At 42.1% G+C, this 20,007-nt stretch overlaps 1 protein-coding gene across 1 annotated transcript in view; it reads left to right on the top strand.

The window, feature by feature from the left end:
• The window catches only part of AGBL4 (AGBL carboxypeptidase 4), a 1,459,638-nt gene that overhangs the window by 1,298,903 nt on the left and 140,728 nt on the right, over positions 1-20,007 (top strand). The window lies entirely within an intron of this gene.

Genomic DNA, 20,007 nt, shown 5'->3' with positions numbered 1-20,007 from the left:
TGAGGAAAACTCCAAGACATGGAGTCTGGGAATATTCTCAGTGAAATTTGCTTTATTGACACATGAAAAACAGTTCTGAAAAAAATGGTCAAATATTATCCTGGACAATTCCTTCTTCCAGCAATCTCAGTACAGCAAGGCCCAGTTCCTGGGAGGTGGGAAGGATGCTGTCTTAGGAAATTACTCTAATTAGATTCTAAAGCAGATTCTCCTGCTACTCACAATTCTCTTTCATGAAACTCACTATGCACAAAACTTACCGAACTCAAACCTACCACCACCAAAGCATGTTTTCCCAAAAGCCATAACTTGCTCGCATGCAATGAAAAAGTACTCGTACGACTATGTATAACTGTGTCACTTGGTGATGGCCGTCCTTACAATATGTATATGAAACATCTTCAATTCCATGTGAATGCCTCTCTTTTGGTTCCCCTAAATTTCATATTCTATGTTACATGTATGTTCATCCACTGAAATTTGCACATTCTCAGCTAGTTTACTTAGTGTACCCATGACTGTGTGTGTGAAATCAGCTGGTCAGATTCAGTGCTGCTTGGGTTACACATTGACAACAAGGCTTCTGCAAAGCCACTAACAATGCCAGTGACGTCACAGCAAATTATAACTACAGGAGCATGGCAAAGATAGCATAACACTGTGCTAAATGGAAACAGGAGGGTTCACGCATTTCTTGGGATTTGATTGAATTCAGCACTCTGTCACAAGGGTAAAGGTATTTTCCCTCTGTTTGGGATGGTGGAAAAGAACATGTACTATGCTTTCCATAAAGACGATTGGTATCTTAACTAATATTTGCTCCATTTTAATTTGTACTGAATCTGAACTCTTAAGAAGAAGCCATGAAATGATGAATAGCTCAGCTGATTTCTGAATTCAATCTACACTTGCTTTGATAATTAATGGAAAACCTGAATACAGAATACAGCCCTCCTAGGCAGGCATGGGAATGGGATTTGGGGAGGAAGAGAGAGAGACTGCTATTGGGCACCTACTCAAGCCATTGCTTAGCTCTTCAGCACTGGTCAGTAGAGAGTGTTGGGCCATGCCCGCTAAGCTTGTAAGGTGTAGTGTTGAGCGTGGTGGAGAATAATGTGGCAAGGGGAATTTGGACATCATATTCGATGGATGGATTATTGACTTCCCAGTCAGTCCCATGCCTGTAGAGATGCAAGACTCATGAGGTAAATTCCCACTTGCATCTAATGACCATATTTCTCAAGGTGTTCCATCTCCATCCCATGGATTTCAGTTTCAGTAGCCTATGGCTCAGGGAGTGTTACATGTCCATGTGTGTGGTAATCCATAGAGCTCAATATGGACTTGTTACAGCTGCAAGAGTGGGAATTGGACTGTTTGGCTCAAGCTGTAGAAACCTGATGCTTTCAGCTCCAGAAGTGTCTGGTTTTGATTGCCTGGTAATGGCCAAGATGGTGGCTTATACGTTCATTTTTCAAGCTGGCCCACAGCACAAGGGGGCTGTCTGTTTCTAGAGCTCTGGACTGCAAACCTCTAAGAGAACATTTATGTGCCCATGTATCAGAGGGGTAGCCATGTTAGTCTGTATCCGCAAAACAACAAGAAGTCTTGTGGCACCTTAGGCTAACAGATGCATCTGATGAAGTGGGCCTTTTCCCACGAAAGCTTATGCTCCAATAAATCTGTTAGCCTATAAGGTCCCACAGGACTTCTCAATGTATGTGCTCCTGAGTGTGCAACCATTGTCACTGCTTTGGGACAACATGAGAACAGTGCACCAAAGGCAGGACAGAAATTAGGGGAGGCCAAGCTAGTAATTGGAGTCAGAATCCTATTCAGGCATCAGCTGAGTCAGGATACCAGGAGGTCAGAGTCAGCAGACAAATTGGAGGTCAGCCCCATGAATCAGATGGCTGAAGTCAGGCGAGGTCAGGATGCCAGGAAAACAAGCTAGAGGAGAAAAAGCAGGAAGCACAGGCAAATGGTCTGTCTGCAACAGGGTGGAGTCCAGTTGTCCTGAGAGCTTCCTGTACCTGCTACTGGCTTAAGTATGACCAGCAGATGCATCAGCTGCTCTGGAACCCTTCCAGTCGACCTGCAGGGGGTGGTGTCTCAGACTGGAGCAATGCCTCATGGGACCTAGGTAAATAAGCATCAGCAGACTTCCAGAACACGATGGTTATCCACATTGAGGGAGCATGGAAGGTGGGTTCTGGCCTGGGTGGGTTAGTAAGCCTGAGAGGTTGCTGTACATGAGATATGTAACTTAAAGAAAGACTATAGCCTGTTAAAGTTCTCTTTAGTCTTAGAGGCATATTGCACTTCTGTTTTATCTGTCACCTATTTCTCTCCACTGTCTTTATGAATAAACTTCTCTTGGCTTTATTGTGAGCAGGTTTCAGTGTTGTAATATTGAGCAAAGTGTGAATGCTGATGAGAATTGAACAAGATTGCATAAAAACTCTAGAGATAGTAAACTTGGTAATGTCTGAGTGTGTCCGGTGTTGGCTGGATACTCGGAGGAAACACTCATCCACAACACTCAGAAATGGAGGAGCACCAAGAAGAGCCCAGCTAAAATTTTCAAGGGTCACCTGTTATGAAGTTTAAAGCATGAAGTGTTAAGACAATGGATTAGCAATCTAACCCATACTTTGGGGCACCCCAAGAAAGTGTCACAGACACCAACCAAGTAACTGGCATACGAGTTTAATTTATCCAAATCTTTCCTGATAAACACTTCTTTTTCTTAAAAAATACCTCCTAACTCTCTAACACAGCCAGTCCCTTCTCTGTTGTTTGGCAACAAGAAGTACCTTTACTTAGAATTCAGCCGATGGAGATTTGCTTAGCTACTTCTGAGTCCTCCTCAGAGCATCCTAATGCCACATGGTTTATTCTTGCTCCCACTCCTCGCAAAGACAGTAGGCTCAGATATCTTCTCTGGGAGCATGTCTATACTACCAGCTTAAGCCATCCTATGTTAGGTCGACTTATACCACCTGTAGTAATGACTGCAGTGGTTCATGTTCACACTGCCCTCCTTTGGTTGGTGGTGTGTGTCCTCACCAGGAGCACTTCCACCACTTACGAGGGGCAGTGTGAGGAGCTGAGAGCCCAGGTTCTCAGCTCTTTACTGCTGCCCTCCAGGATCCCAGCTGTCTGTGTCCCCACCAGTTCTTTGTTCCCAGATCCCTGCCAGGAGTCTGGATGCCCCTTGGACTTCCCACTACCCACTATGAACAGAGCAGCTACCTGGGCTCCTGACCAGGAGATACATGACCAGACCCTGGGTGGCTGTTGGGCTCTCAGTGGGAACCAATGATCCCTGAAAGCACCTGGTGGGAAAGAATGTGAGGGAGAAACCCATATGACAATTTGCCTCTGAGCAGGGATTCCCCCCGCACACACACACACTCCAAACTGACAACCTGAACTGCAAGTTGCATTCTTATCAATTTAATGGCTCCAAGAATGACAGCTGATGTACTTAACCAGCCATGTCTACACAGACATTGTGTCGCCCTAAGCACTCTGACATAAGCCTTGCATCTATCATGTGGGGGAGTTGTTATGCTGGTGTGGTAGGGCACTTACACTGGCAGGAGCAAGGCTGTAGTGTGCACACTGACATACTTAGATCAGCGTAAGCTGCTTTGTATTGACCTGACCCTGTTGTGAAGACCAGGCCTGAAATCCTCTAGGAAGTGGTGTAAAAGGATTCTCAGACACACCTAAGAAGAATTAGTTGTGTGTGTCTTGCGAAGGGCATGGGGATCTATGTTTTCATTCTGAGGGGGGATCCAGCCAGCACGGACTGGAGACAAATCCGTCTTTGTCTGTGTACTGTGCACATTTACAGCTCTATGCAGATGATAAATAATGCTGAGTGTAAAGTACAGGGAAGAAGGCCTGAGCTACCGGAAAGAGATTTGTGTTACCAATTGGATTCTGAGTCACTGAAAGCCAAGAAACCCTATGTGTCACATCCATGTCTGGGGCTTGTCTGGGATTTCAACCTGGTCTCTGAAGCTTGGGGCATGCTTACTCAGCTAGGGGAAATGTATAACTCACTCACCACCTGGGTGTGGCTCACTGTTCATGTAGTGGCACCTAAACCACTTACAAAGAGAAAGGTGTCTCCTCTACAGCATTAGCTGATAGCCGGCTGGCTTTTAGCTCCAATTCTAGAGGCTCCTGCACTTGGTTCCAGAGGTCTCAGGTCTGAGTCCACTTGGGAATGGTTATATTAGTGTCCAATAAGAGTCAGAGGGATGCATCAAATGAAACCCTAGATGTACTAGTTATGCTTTGCTCGGGGGCAGGGGGGGGAACCCCAAACCTACATCCAGTTATCCAGCTTGTTTCAAAGCTACTCCCAATGCCTTGGGGCTGCTGTGTGTCAGCTTTTGCCACATAAATTGTTCCTATTCTCTCTCACCTGGAGGTGTTTGGTTGTTCTCATCCAGTTGTGTTCAGAGAGACGCCAACAATGGAGGGAAATGAGGAAACCAAAGGGAAATAACCATCAATTTAATACCACTAAGTCAGTGATTTCTGCTTGCTGTAAGACTGCATTGGGAAGATTAGGAATGAAAGCTTGTGTGCTTTTCTGTCTGCGCCTTTTAGTTCTGGAACTTAACAACAAGCATCTGTCTACTGCATGCCTTCTGCTAGCCAACAAAGCAGCCTGTCACCTGAGATCGGTATGATAACTCACCGTCGCTCTTTGTTTTCCAACTAACTTGACAGAAGTGCTGATGCTGGTAAGCAGAGCTTTGGCCATACGAATCCCAGTGAATCTATTTCCTCTTTACTTCACCTGCATGCAGTGATAGGTGCATTGGCTGATGTTTTGGACACCAGCAATAGCAGTAACATGTCTGTCTTTATTTAGGTTCTTTCCAGCAAACAGTCTGGGTTTATTTTAGCTGTAATTTCCAAGCATCACAGGGGTCCTAATCCAGAGCATAAAATAAGATGAGGAAAACTGGTGATTTCAGTTTAATTCTGATTTGGCTCAGAATGATCACTTAATTGCAGCGCTGTCTCCTTGCTCAGGTAGGGGACTGCAAGTCAGGAGTCTGTAGGACCATTCCTGGTGCTGCCACTGACTGCTTTCTGACTATTAACCTCTTGGGGACCCAGTGGAATTCTCTGTGAAGTGACAGAATGCCTACATGTCACTGGAAGCTTCAGCAATTCAGGCTTATAAAGCAAAATAGCAATATCACAATTGCTCAAAACTCAGTGTTGCAGCAGTCAAATGGCAGTACTATAACCAAACCCTGAGACAAAATCTATTCTGATTAGCAGCAGTCGGTGCTAAGAGATGCACAAGGAAACAAGAAGTGTGCATTGCTTGCTTTCCATCTTGCTGCCCTTGCCTTATCCTGCCCAGGAAACAGACTTGCCCAGACAGGCGTTGCAATTAGCAGGTCTGAGGGCTGTCTACATGACTGTTTCTATTCAAAACACATTACTATACACTCCAGCATGTATTCTTCCCTTTATGTCTAAGGTAGGAATTCTCTTCCCTGCTTTTCACATACCATAAAAGCTTTTAGTCGAGATCTGTTGTCGTTAAAGATGTAAAGGTTCCTTTCTGGTCAAATTCCAGTGAGAGTGATTACATTTTAAGCCCCGCCTCCTTCCATCTGCCAAGTTTCATCAAGATACAATATTGTCTTCTTGCACTGTTGTCACTTAGATGTGTACTATTAAATGAAGTGTGTGTCGGTTCCACCCCAGAGAGGGTTGCATGTCAGCAGTTTGCAAAATAATTCCTACACAAACAGACAGCAAGTGATGTCCAATGGGCTTTGGGGACAATACACACATTGGCAGCGACACCTTAAAGTGTTTCTTCCATGTGTCAAATGCTTCATTTTGTGTTTCATAAAGGAAAGGTCAGAAACACAAGCGGGCAAATGCCCGGAGGCAGGAATCACTATTTGCAGAAGTGAAACATGTCTCACTGGTGCCCTCTGCAGATTAACCTGCTATCTGGAACCAAACAAGGAAACCCCACTACAGCAGGTGAATTCTGAAGTTAACTCTTCAGTTTTTATATTTTGCTGCACCACATTGGCAATGGTGATTGTGATCACAGACAGTTTTTCCTCCTCAGAGCTATTCTCCTATTTCTGTAATCACAAGGAACAGTGGTTATTTCTCAGTCTTACCAAGAAATCTTAGCTGGGAGTGGGCATTTGTTTCACTGAACTTCCTTTTTTTGGTGTTGGGAGCAATCCCTGTCCCCTCTCCTGGACAGCTCTCTTGCACAAGAACCAGTGACGTTCTACTGTGCAGAGTGTGAGAGTGAGAATTTGAGTATATAGGGGACGTGCACATGGCAGACCAACTGAGTAACAGGGATTTGGATGAGGGCCCGAGAGATGTGTGGAATCCACTGGATCTATCAAAAGCCCACAGTGAGATAATCACTTTGGACCCTTCTTTGTCCTTCGGTCTGGTTTTATTCAATATCATTATCAATGATGTGGATAATGGCATTGAGAGTGAACTGACAAGGTCTGCAGATGATATAAAGCTGGGAGGGGTTGCAAGCACTTTAGCAGAGAGAATTAGACTTCCAAATGATCTTGGCAAATTGAAGAAATGATCTGAAATCAATAAGACAAAATTCATTAAGGAGAAATGAAGAGAGCTCTCCTTTGAAAGGAATAATCAACTGCCCAAATACAAAAATGGGACATGGTTGCGTCAGAAGGAATACTGCAGCAAAGGAGCTGGTGGTTATAGTGGTTCACAAACAAAATATGAGTCAATAATGCAATACTGTTGCAAATGAGTAAACCACATTCAGGCATGCTGTAAGCAAGACACAAGAAGTAATTTTTCTAGTCAGCACTGAGTGGAGAAGAGTATCCTGTTATGGGGACCGCATTCCAGGGAAACATGCTGAGAAACCAGAGAAAGGCCAGAGAAGACCAACGAAATGATTAAAGGCCTAGAAAATATGATCTGTGATGGAAGATTGAAAAAAATGGGGTGTGTTTAGACTGGAGAAAAGAAGACTGAGGGGAGACATAGGTCTTCAAGTTCATAAGAGACTGTTATCAAGAGGAGGGTGAAAATTTGTTTTCCTTATTCATTGAGGGCAGAATAAGAAATAATGGATTTACATTGAAGCAAGGGAGATTTAGGTTAAACAGTTGGGAAAAGTCCATAAGAATAGGGATAGTTAAGCACTGGAACAAATTACCTAGTGTGGTTGTGGGATCTCCATCACTGGAGGTTTTTAAGAGCAGTTTAGACAGGCAGAGTCCACCTAATACTTAGTCCTTCTTCAGTGCCAGGGACTACTAAATCAGATGAGTTATCCAGCTCTCTCCCAGTCCTGGGTTTCTACAGTTCTGTGATGTAGGTGAAACCCAGTTCTCGGACTTCAAATCCTTCTGAATTTATGTGTGAGATGTGATTCAAATGCCCTTGTTCTAACCCACCTTTATGGCTTTGGTTTTGGGTCAGACCCAAAATGGAAAGGACCTCATTTTCTCGTTTCAACTCAGCTGAAGCTAAAACTACACAGAAATTGCTTGTTCATTTGACCTCAAAGTCTTGTTAAACCTGATCTGGGCCTTACCTTATTTCCTCAGCCCATATCAAATTTAATATGCATTTGAATACAAAATGCTTCTTAAGGGAGTCTTTCACCTCTAGGTCACCCTTTCAAATCCAATTCAGGTCTGTCCTGACAAAATGTTACTACCTTCTGATGGCTCTTCTGTGTCCTTTGGGAGTGGCTGGTTTCAGTCCAGTTGCTGTGGCCAGCTGCCCAAATCACACAAAATGTCATAGCTGTTACTAACTTGAAGACTCTGCAGAGCCTCTGCAGAGGGGTCAAAGAGTGAATTGGCCCAGCAGATGAATTAATACTTAACATGAATCCACTGAAGTGCTTCATGTCTTTAAAATGCTTTCAGAACATCAGCTAGGCCTCGGGAGGAGAGTAAGATTATTAGCACTGTAATGGTGAGAATAACAGCAAAAAAGGTGAAAAAGTCAGAATTAGAATTTCAAAAATTGCAGGCTCTGAGTCCCGTGGTAGGCCACCCCTCACCTACACTCTGTCTTACAGGGGTCACTTCAGAGCAGGATTCACAGACACTGGTGCAGGGTATCCCTTTGCTGTGGATAAAGAGCAGTCTTTAGAGCTGTCAGGCTAGCAACTTTTATGGGCACTATTTTTGTTTTCTGAACTCCTGGAACTAGAAGAGTTTGTGATACAGTGGGCTCTTTTTCAGGCTTTTGGGAGAGTTAATGTCTGTTGAACATGTCAGTGTCAGTTGTATTACAGTGGATATCATTCAGTGCTATAACACTCACCAAGCAGTGACACTTGACATATTGCATTGTTTCCTTTTACTTAGAACAGGATGTCTTAACTTTTTTGCATGCCACCAGTGAAGTTGTCATGGTGTCCCATCCATGACAAACAATGGTGGCCAGGCTCTGGTCCATGTGTTCTGAAGAGCTCTTGCATGTGGTCTATGAAGAGCCCTCGGGTCATGTGATGTCACCACCACTTGGACTCTGCCAGCTTCTTCTCTAAAGTCCAGACTCCTCATTGAAAAGATGACCCCATATATACCTATGAAGGCACTCAGCATCAAGGAGCAGGAACTAGTCTAGATGTGGCCTCCTCTTATGTACAGGTGTCTACCAATGTGGGCATCTAGGCTTCCTCCCTCCTGCTGTTTCCAGAGGAAGAATAAGAAATCTGAGCCACCAATAAACAGCCAAAAATGAAAAATGGTTGTAATTGCCATTGGAGTGTTGCACGATTGTAAAAGGGCACAGGTGACTTAGGAGCTGATGAATGGGAAAAGATGGAAGAAGTGTTGCAAATGTGAGAATATTGTAGATGTGAGTGAAATGGGAGGACGTGGCTGTAAAGGTATGGCAAGGACCCTTCAATTTTACTTATTTTCTTTAAAATATCCCATTAAAATGAATGCAAATCAGTACATCAATTAACTTCAGTTTTTTCTTAACAAATATGAAGGTTAATATTGGACGATGAGATGACAGAAAAAAGTAAGACTATCAGAAGCAAATGCAATTGAATGCTGTGGTTAATTTCATGAATTTTATGTTAACAGTACATACACAAGTATATGTGTATCTTCCACTGAATTTTCTTTCTTTAACAGACTGTGTAAGGCATAAAACTAGACTAATTGTTTATTATACAACTTGACTAACTGTTTATTAACATGAGCACACCCATCTATTCAAAAGTATTGGCTTTTTTTTAACATAATTGGTAATTTTGTGTGCTTCAGTGGTGCAAAATTTGAATAAAAATCAGTCAAAACTGAATAAGAGCTTTTGTAAAACCTGTCAATTTTTCAGTAAAGATCAGTAAGAACTGATGGAAAAAAGTCTGAAAACCCCTGATATAGGATCTTCTGTACCTCCAAAGGGCAAAGCTTTGTGCAATGAAAAACAGTCCTTGTGGTAATCAGCCAGTCTTAAGACCCAGTTATTTGTATGACATGCACTGAGAGGTGAAGAAATGGGTGGAGTAATTTCATATAATGTTGGAACCTATGTGAACCTTCACCTAGCAGAGCCTGAACCTGGACATCTCACTGGAGGTTTGAAAATATGTGGCTAACTTTTCAATTTTTGTTGTTCATTTTTGTGTTGGATTTGCACATTCTGGTTCCTGCTGGTGCCAGTGTAACTGAAAACAGACCTTTTTCTCTGTGTAGGTGGAGTTCCGTAGGTCTTGCATGAGTTTTTTATTGTGAGGTTTCTAGAATAAGTGGGATGCTTAGCATAGGAATGAGTCCAGTGGGAGTTTCTCTAACTCTTTTGAAACTTGGAGGGCCAAATCCCCTGCTGATGTAAATTGTTTTACTGTAATGAACTTCAATAAAAGTTCTCTGACCATTGACTCACTTGACTTAAACTCTTGTCCTGTACATCTACAACTCTCCTCCACTCTCTCAGGACAAAACTTCTAGCTCACTCCGGGAGTATCCCAGTTGTTGTCCTTCAGGCTCAGTAGATCTTCTCCATGTTGTCTGAGGTCTCCCTCTTTTGCATTTTCCTTTCAGGTTCCATTTGAGAGCTTGTCAGATTATGCTGGATGATGGTGTCCATTACTTGAAATAAATGGAGCTGTGACAATTAACACCAGTGGCAGAGGTGGCTGAGAAACTTTTTTAATTCTTTCCATTTCTGCTGATAAGCTATGGTTTTAACGCATGTATGATGCACTACGGAAGGTTTATGTCTTCCATCCCTTCACCATATATATGTCTCCTTCCCATCTTGTGATCCATATGAGATACAGAAGCTCTTTGACGCTACATTTAAATGAATTACTATACTGGAGAATTAATAAAATCCATATTGAGGTGACAGTTTGTAGACAGACTTGGCTTTTCCCTGCATTGCTTGTCTCTCTAGTGGCCCATGTTCTGGGCTCACTGCACATTTATTCTTTTATTATAGCTTGTATTGATTTTTTTTTTAAAATTGTTTCCTTAGAAGTCATAATTGCACTGTTCAAATTTTAGATTTGGTCATATCAGCACTAATATTCCTTTTAGTCCTTTAACTACTGAGTCTCCAAAGGCATTCCGTTAATGAAATAAAAGGGCAAAAAAGCAAGAATCACGTTTTCCCAAAATCTCTTTAATTGTAACACACACTACATTCCAGCCTCTCTGTTACTCTGAGACCAGGTCTACACTTGCCCCCAACTTTGAAGGGGACATGTTAATCAGGGTGACGGGATATTACTAATGAAGTGCTGTGGTGAATATGCAGCACTTCATTAGGCTAATTCTCCCCCCACGGCAACTTTGAAGTGCCAAACTTCCAAGTGCTGGCATGCCATGTAGCCGTGGGCACTTCGAGGTGCCCATGCTACTTCAAAGTGCCTTTACTCCCCAAAATTTACTCCCCAAAATTTGCCTTAACTCCCCAAAACTCTGAAGTTGCTGTGGGGGAGAATTAGCCTAATGAAATGTTGCATTCTCACCACAACACTTTATTGGTAATCTCCCATTGCCCTGATTAACATGCCCCCTTGAAAGCTGAGAACAAGTGTAGACAAGCCCTGACTCTTTGGTGCCTTGACAATGGACACAAGATTTTATTCATTATTCCTGGATTCTTTTTGGTTCCACATCTCTTCTATTTCATCCATATCTGCCAGCAACGTTAGGCTGACACAGCATATCTGCCTACAGCATGGATTATGTTGGTGGGGGTCAAATGAACTATGGAGTGAAGAACCACTAACTGATTCGTTTACTATGCTGTAAGGAGCAGGAAGAGGTGAAGCCCAGGATTTTTTTTTTAAATAAAAGGAACGCTAGAGTCATATTGGGGATAACAAGGTGTTCCCTCCAAGTGATTCCAACTATTTCCAAGGTATGCCTGGTGTGATGCTGAGAGAATGATCCCTGTAAGTCTCTCTAACCTGGGTCAGTTCTGCTCGTAGGTAATTACATCTTTACTGTGGGGGAAAAAAAGAAAAAGAGAGAAAGAGAGAGAGAATCTCTGCCACTTGTTGTCAGCACCAAGGAAAGACACCTGAGGGAATTAAAGTGCTAGATGACTTTTATAAAGCAGCTAAATCATTTTACATTTTACCTCTGAAGAGGAAAGTGATGACTTTAATATCATATACTAGACTACAACTTGTAACTCTCTCAAATGGCAGCTGAGGGCAACCAGGAATGTGTGGCCATTCATTATTTTCTACATAGCGTTTGAGACAAATTCAAGGGAAAGAAACTGGGCCACATTTAAATGCCTGCTCCTTCTCCTTCTCCTTCTCCTTCTTCTCTTCTTTTGGATACTGTCTAAAAACCACAACCAGGCTGTGCCCTGTTGCACTGTTTGCTGTACAAAGGCCCCAAAGATCATAGAGTCCATTTAGGACTGGTTTTAGTTTACTTATATGTATACCCGACTAAGGCACTAAGACCACTGACAAGGCAAAGCGAAGTCTCTGCTCTACAGCCTTAGCTGGGAGCCAGCTGGCTTTAAGCTCATGTTGTAGAGGCACAACATTTAGATCCTGCGGTCACTGGTTCATTATCTCCTGTGGATGACCCTGGGCTGTTGGCCTTCTGTACGTATTTATGGTTATCTTTTTCTCTTGGTGATCTTAATCTACAAAAAAAAAATTCAGAAGATCATTGTTCTACTTATTTTTCAGAGGTTCTGACCATTCATATCCATTAAAGATCTAGCACTCTTGGCAGTATGGCCAGTACAAGCTAAGAGGCCATGACAAATACCAATTTCAAGTATGTCTAAATCTCCAGGGCTACGTCTGGAGTGTATCACAGAATCATAGAATTCTAGGGCTGGAAGGGACCTCTGGAGGTCTTCTAGTCTAGCCCCCTGCCTAAAGCAGGACCAACCTCAGCTAAATCATCCCAGCCAGGACTTTGTCAAGCCAGGACTTAGAAACCCCTAGGGATGGATATTCCATCACCTCTCCAGGTAATGCATTCCAGTGCTTCACCACCCTCCTGGTGAAATAGTTTTTCCTAATATCCAATCTACACCTCTCCCTCTGTAACTTCAGACCATTGCTCCTTGTTCTGTCATCTCTCACCATTGAAAACAATCTATCTCCATCTTCTTTAGAGCCCCCTTTCAGGAAGTTGAAGGCTGCTATCAAATTGCCCCTCACTCTTCTACTTCTGCAAACTAAATAAGCCGAAATGTCACAGCTTCTCCTCATAGGTCATGTGCTCCAGCCCCTTAATTATTTTTGTTGCCCTCTGCTGAACCCACTCCAGTGCTTCCACATCTTTTCTATACTGGGGGGCCCAAAACTGCGCATAATACTGCAGATGTAGCCTCACCTGTGCTGAGTAGAGGGGAGTAGTAACTTCTCTAGATTTTCTGGAAGTGCTTCTCCTAATGCGCCCCAATGTGACATTAGCCATTTTGGATACAAGGGCACACTGTTGATCCATAGCCAACCTCTCAACCCCTATAATCCCCAGATTCTTTTTTGCAGCACTGTTACTTAGCTGGTGAGTCCCCAGCCTGTAAGTGTGCTTGGGATTATTTCCATACCAAGTGCAGGACTCTGCACTTCTCCTTGTTGAACCTCATCAGATTTCTTTTGGCCCAATCCTCCAATTTGTCTAGGTCACTCTGGACCCTATCTCTACCCTCTAATGTGTCTACCTGCCTCCCTAGCTCAGTGTCATCTGCAAATTTGCTTAGGGTGCAATCCATCCCCTCATCCAGGTCACTAATAAAGATATTGAACGGTACTAGTCCTAGAACTGATCCTTGGGGCACTCCACTTAAAACCAGCCACCAATCAGACATTGAGCCATTGACCGTGAGCCATTGGGCCCATCCATCAAGTCAGTTTTATATCCATTTTACAGTCCATGTATCCAATCCATACTTCCTTAACTTACGGGCAAGAATACTCTGGGAGACTGTATCAAAAGCTTTGCTAAAGTCAAGGTATATCACATCCACTGACTTCCCCATGTCCAGAGATCCAGTTACCTCATCATAGAAGCTAATCAGCTTGGTCAGGCACCACTTGTCTTTGGTGAATCCATGTTGACAACTCTGATCACTTCCCCTCTTCCAAGTGCTCCAAAATGGATTCCTTGAGGATCCTCTCCATGATTTTTCTGGGGACTGGGGTAAGGCTGACTGGTCTATAGTTCCCTGGATTTGTCCATTCCTTTTTTAAAGATGGACGCTACATTAGCCCTTTTTCAATCATTCGGGATCTCTCCAGATCACCACAAGTTTTCAGAGTTTCTGGCTCTTCAATGATATCTGCCATTTCCCTCAGTACTCTTGGATGCACAACGCAAATTGTGTAAATTATTTCAAGCTATCCTATTTCAAACTCTGTACCAACCACATGGCACCAAGTTTTGAAATGAGGGGCTGTTTAGAGGTTTCCACTGTCCCTGTCATGATGAGGGGTACCGGATATGAAATACTGCACTTGAAATAGCACTGCTATTTTGAGTGCAGAGTGTAGCCCCGGGGTTGCTATTTTGGGATACATTTGTACAAATGTATCCCAAATTAGCAACCATAGTCTAGACATAGCCCAAGTGAATTTTAGCTGGAGTTTCAGACTGATTGTATATTCTTCACTTCTGGTCTTAAAAGTGTATAGTTTTTCTGCTAGCATTACACTTGAGAAGTGTCTATGTGTCAGGAGTGGAAGAAACAATTGGAGCTGCGTAATAGCTGTTTTTTCGGCTTGCAGGGTGACTCAACAATTTTTTTGAAAATGTTTCATGTTGATCCAAAATATATATATATATTTTTGACAACTGAACTGTTGGATGGGATGGGGTAAAAAGGTTTGTGCTGAATTATGTTCTTCTGTCAACACAAAACTAAACGTTTGATTTAGTTCTGGAGTTTTTAACAGTTTTTAAAACAAAATTGAAGCAAATTTCTAATCAGACAGGTGATTTGAATAAAAAAATTGAAACATTTCATTTAAGAAATGTCAATATTATGTGCTTCAGTGGGTTTTTTGGGGAGGGATTATATTGAAGCAATTTGACAAAATTAATCTGAATTAACAAAATATTTCAGGAAACTCAAATCTGCATTTTTCATAGAAAAAAATTTAATATGAAAACTTTTTTCCATCTCTAAATAATTCCTGTATTTAAAATACTTTGGAATATATAGAAGGGTCATTATATTTAGGGAACACAAGTTAATTCTATTGCAAAAGAAAACTCCAAGCTGACCCACCACAGTTTGGGACACAGTAAATGTCTGTGATATGATGTTGAAGGCTGGCATATGACAGCACAATAACGGTAGATCATAGAATCATAGGACAGGATAGGGACCTCGAGATGTCATGTAGTCCAGTCCCATTCACTCTTGACAGGAACTGAGTATTATATAGGCTGCTATTGTTCACTGTAAGGCCAGGCCAACTTCTTTGTCCCTGTGAACAAAGTGATTTTTCTTGTGGGAACATTTGTATTGAATTAACAATGCTGTGAGTGAATCTGCTCTGTAGTGGAGAATGTGCAAGATGTTTCTCTTTGATAAAATAATAATGAATGTGAGTCAGAAGAAAAGCGATGTGAAACATTGAAATGCCCCTCTTCTCATATGCATCACAGTCTGGAAGTAGCTCCTTTAAATGGCACTTATTATAGCAATGTGGAACGAGTCACTGAATAGGCTGGGCTGCTGCAGTTTTGGATGGGGCTGTGTGGAATGCAGATGGATTTGAGATGCACAGAAGAAGAGTGAAGGACAAAGATGAGATATCATCAGAAGATGAACTGGATAAATACTATTTGTTGGACAAGTTGTACATTGCAAAACATTGGATTAATATTTATAAATTTGCCCATCAGATCATTTATGCTAAATCTCACTATACTTTTCAAATGCATTATTTACATTTTTAATTAGTCACATGGCTTTGAATAAAAGGTGCTGACCTGAATGGAGCAGTGATGATCTTTTTTAAAGAAAAGGAATCTCAGAATCCCAAGAAAGTTCTAGCTTCTCAGAAGATTTCAGCTCTGTCAAGGAGACTGGAAAGAGATACCGTTACCCTCTAATGATATTATGGTACAGTACAAGATTGGAGCTCGGGAGAGCTGGAATACATGACTTGGGAAAGTCATTTCAACTCTATACCTTGGGGTCAGGTTTTGTGACATGAAGATGATACTACTTACCGTTTTCATAAAATGCCTAGACTTATGGATCAGAAGTGCATTATAATAGCTTGGTACTGTTATTTCATAGCATGCGTAAGTCACAAAAACACAGTGCCATCAACCATTATACTTAAAAGCAAGTGAAATCAGGCAGTGGTTACTGATCCCATTGTGCATCACAGATCTTTGTTCTTGGTAAATATATCCCTGTAAAGAAGAACCATTTAATTTGTTGTAAAAAAATGCTTTAGGTCACTATGACATGGAGCATTTAGGGACAGCTGCATATTTATTAAAAAAGAAATCAATGTGGCAGTATGTATGACTGCCACTGATGGGTAATGAAAGGTGAGATCTCTACTGCAAAAGAGTGATTTTTGAATTGAAGTGTTTAGTTACAAATGGAGTCCTTGACTCCAGAATTTCCTCTGAGTTCAGTATTCCAGGGTACATACAGCAGGTTATTCTCGTCATCTTGTGGGGCTGATGGCCCCAGCAGGCCCTGAGGCGAGGTGGGAGGGGACCTGGCTCTGGGCAGGGCCAAGAACAGAAGAGGGAGGGGTAAAGGCAGTCACCCCTTAGTGCTGCCCACACCATGGCACTGCCCCACCCCAACAGCTCCATGGAGTGGCACTGCCCCAGCAGTTCAAAGGGGCCCAGTGCTCCATCTGCTACTGGTGAAGTAGCAGCGTGGTGGCCAGAGCTTCAGGCCCCTTGGAGATGCTGGGCCCCTATGCAACTGTCCCAAAGAGTCCCACCCCACCCTTTCAGCAGACCTGGTCTCATCTCATCTTTCCTTAAGTGAAAGTACCAGCACCACCACACCCAGAGGCAGAGGCTGTCCTCAACTCTGTTGTAACTCCCTTGACTGCATCAGAGATGCACTGAGATTAATTTACTATTGTGACGATCAAACGTGGTAAAACCGTGAACTGACTTCTAGACTGCTTTATCAACCATATTACACGTGAATTTCTTGGATTTTCTTTCAAAATGTGCAATGTTAGCACTCTTCCTCCTCAGCTCTGGTGCCTTTCTTGAAACACTTGCCAAATTATACACTAGTTCTTCGCCCAATAAGGTACAGGATTACAGAGTGAGTTTCTTGGGTACAAGGTTAAGGAGGTGATGTGATCATGGTCAAAAATTAACTATTATAAAAAACCGTTCTTCATGTAAAGGATTTTTAAACTAGTAAACAAAGGCATAACAAAATCCAGTGGCTTAGACTGACAGTAGACAAATTCAGATAGGAAATAAGGTGATTTTTTAAAATTAGTGAACGTAATTTACCACTGAAAATTTACTTGGGGTCAAGGTAAATTCCCTATCCCTTGAGGTCTTTTAAATCAAAGTCGGGTTTTTCCCTAACTGTATGCTCTAAGTCACAAAGAAGTTATAAGGTTGGTGCAGGAAATATTGTGTGAAATTCAGTGGCCTAGGTTATGCAGGAGATCAGCCTAAATGTCGCTTATATCAACTTATTGCTCCTAGTTCAGCCTGTTGAACAGCCTAAAAACTTCTGCTTCCATGGATACTAAACGTTCAGATACATGTAGATAGGAATCCTATATTCATCAATAAGATCATTATCAAAAAAACACCAAGCTGAATGAGTTTAGATCCAAATGTGAGACACATTGAAGGCCTTCCACCAAGAACTGTGTATATAAATAACAATAGAATCTCATCTATACAAATAAATCTTACTGTAATGCATGCTCATGGATGGGAAAATGGAAAGAGCTAACACCATTTAGATTATGGACTGTTATGTATATTATTTTTGTCTGGCACTGAAATACAAGTATAGAAGATGCCTTAGAAATACCTTTTGAAAGCTAGAGCATTTGTCCTTTTAGATGGCAATTTGCTGTTTTATGAGTCTACTATTATAGTGCACTACATGTTCTGTTATGAAATGCCCAGGATCATCTGGTTTGGATAAGATTTTCCTCCGATGGGGATATTATCCTGTGGAAAGTAAAATGTTCCTGTGTTGTTAATTTCCTTATGCTTTTAAACTTATGTTTCTAAAGAGGAAAATTTTACTTGATATTTTATACCGTATAATCTTTCCTTTCACTTGTATAACTGTGAATTGCTGGTATGCTTTTAATTGTAATGCTGGTCCTCTACCACACAATATAATGTTTTCATAGTAGCAAACAATATCCTGTATTATATTAGCATCACAGACAGTCAAATACTCCTTTTGTAGTATGGTCACCAATCAATATTTCACTAACTAGCATCTTAACACAAGAGAGGCTTAATAAAATGCAGTCTCACTGTCTTGGCCTGTTTAATTAAACTAAACAGCCATTGTGTGTTGTGCATTGGTTTACTGCCAAGGGAAAGTAAATAGGAATCCTATTAGGATCACATGCCAAATTAGGCAATTCCCTTGCTAGAGAACATCTACGAGAGCTGCCACTAGTGTCACAAGGAAAGTTTTTGTGTTATGTTCGACTGTTTTGTAGTGCAGTTGTCCTTCTAGACACTATTCAGCAGCAGTGTGTATTCTTATCAGGCTTGGCATACATTATATGTTTCATATATTTTTGTATTGTGCTTTGCAGGCTGGTGCATACAGATTGACCACTTGTTAGTAGAAAGTGGTAGGACTACTTAGCTGAGTGTCACAGTTCCAGTAGTGCAAACATAGTTTCTTTCCCTTAGCTCTAGTCAAGGGGTGCTGCTTGCTTGGAGCAGGAAGATCTGAATTTTATCCTTTCAATCTCCATGGTGTTCCTTGTAGCTCCATGCTGTGTGGTACAGGTCGAACCTCTCTAGCCCAGCACTCTCTGGTCCAGCAACATCCCTGCTCTGGCATGATTTAAGTTATCTGGATGTCCCCTTATCATGGGTGTGGCCAAGTTTCCTGTGGTACCATGAAGTTTGTTTACTGCCACCAGTCCTGGCTGTCAGTGTTCTGTGCAGTTATTTAGCTGTAATTTACCCTTACATGTCTTCTAAGAGCCCAGTAAGCAGTGGAAGTGTTGATGCTGCTGCTAGACTATATTGACCTCCCAGCATATAGCAAATACTCTGTTTCAGCATCAGCCAGGATTAGAGAGTTCAACCTGCAGAGTGAAAACTGTGAAAACCTGAGTGGATTTGTCATAATACTGTTGTCAGCCTATAGTTATAGAAATCGTTGTCTGCAGATTACCATTAAGGGTAAGCCATGTCTGTAAGGCAACTCCATCACTGAGTTGCAATCTGGAGCCTACATATATGATGTGTTCTATGTGACTGGCTGGTGATGTCAATGAGCGAGTCACTTGATGATTAAGGTCACTATATTGGCACTAGGTATTGATTGTCCTTCAATTATTGGGTACTATAAACATTTTGGGTTTAAATGTGAGATTCTAGTTGCTTGTCATTTTTTTATTATGGTCAAGGGTGTCTTCCATTTATGTTCTATTTTACTCACCATCCAAGTTCCTCTCTTGTAGGATCTCTTCCTCTAGCTCAGGAGGGTTGGAGGTGGCTCTGTGTGGAGTTCTGTTCTGTTCTAGTTCTTTATGTCAGAGTTAGTGCTTGGAAAACTGGGAATTGAAGCATAGAAAAACAAATCAGAATGTGTCATGTGATGGTCATCCATGGCAACCACTCCATAAGGGTGTGGGCATGGTGTTTCTAAAAGTTCTCAATGGAGCCTGGAGACTTGGGCCGAAGGCTAAGGTCCTTGCATGTCAGTGGTCTGCATTGCCATTAGACCAGCAGGCTGACATCTAGAACACAAGGGAGACAAGCTGGATAGGGAAAAGAAGCTTGCAAGCCATTTAGGGAGTACAATGGGGAAGAGAAGCAGAGATTCTACAAACAGCAGAGAAAACAAAAGTCCAAACTGGGAACCCGTTATCTTTTCTCTGCGTTGGGTCTTTCTTAGCATTCAGAGAATTAGTAGACTGGGGTATTTCCATCCAGATATGGGTTGGGATATACCTGTGGTGTCTAACACACTAGCCACATATGACTGTTTGGTCAGTAGAGTGTGGCTAGCTGGCTTGAACAATAAATATATTTTCAGAATAACATGGCTAGTTTGCTATTGTGGCCACAGCTTCCAAACTGGTTGGACACCACGGGAATACAATGACAACCCCACCATTGTGTTGGCAAGATTTCAACTCCAGTTTTGAAGAGGCAAAGAAGGGTGGATAGTTTGCATAAACCACAGCAATATGGACAGCATTGCTTTCCGATTATGCAGATGTACCTCAACTATGTGGTTGAAGGATGGCAGCCTTACTTGTGTTTGTGATATACCTTGTGTTTGTGATATACCTTGTGT

This window comes from Carettochelys insculpta, chromosome 9, assembly GCF_033958435.1.
Source record: "Carettochelys insculpta isolate YL-2023 chromosome 9, ASM3395843v1, whole genome shotgun sequence".
NCBI lineage: Eukaryota > Metazoa > Chordata > Testudines > Carettochelyidae > Carettochelys > Carettochelys insculpta.
This window is presented reverse-complemented; position numbering and strand designations above follow the sequence as displayed.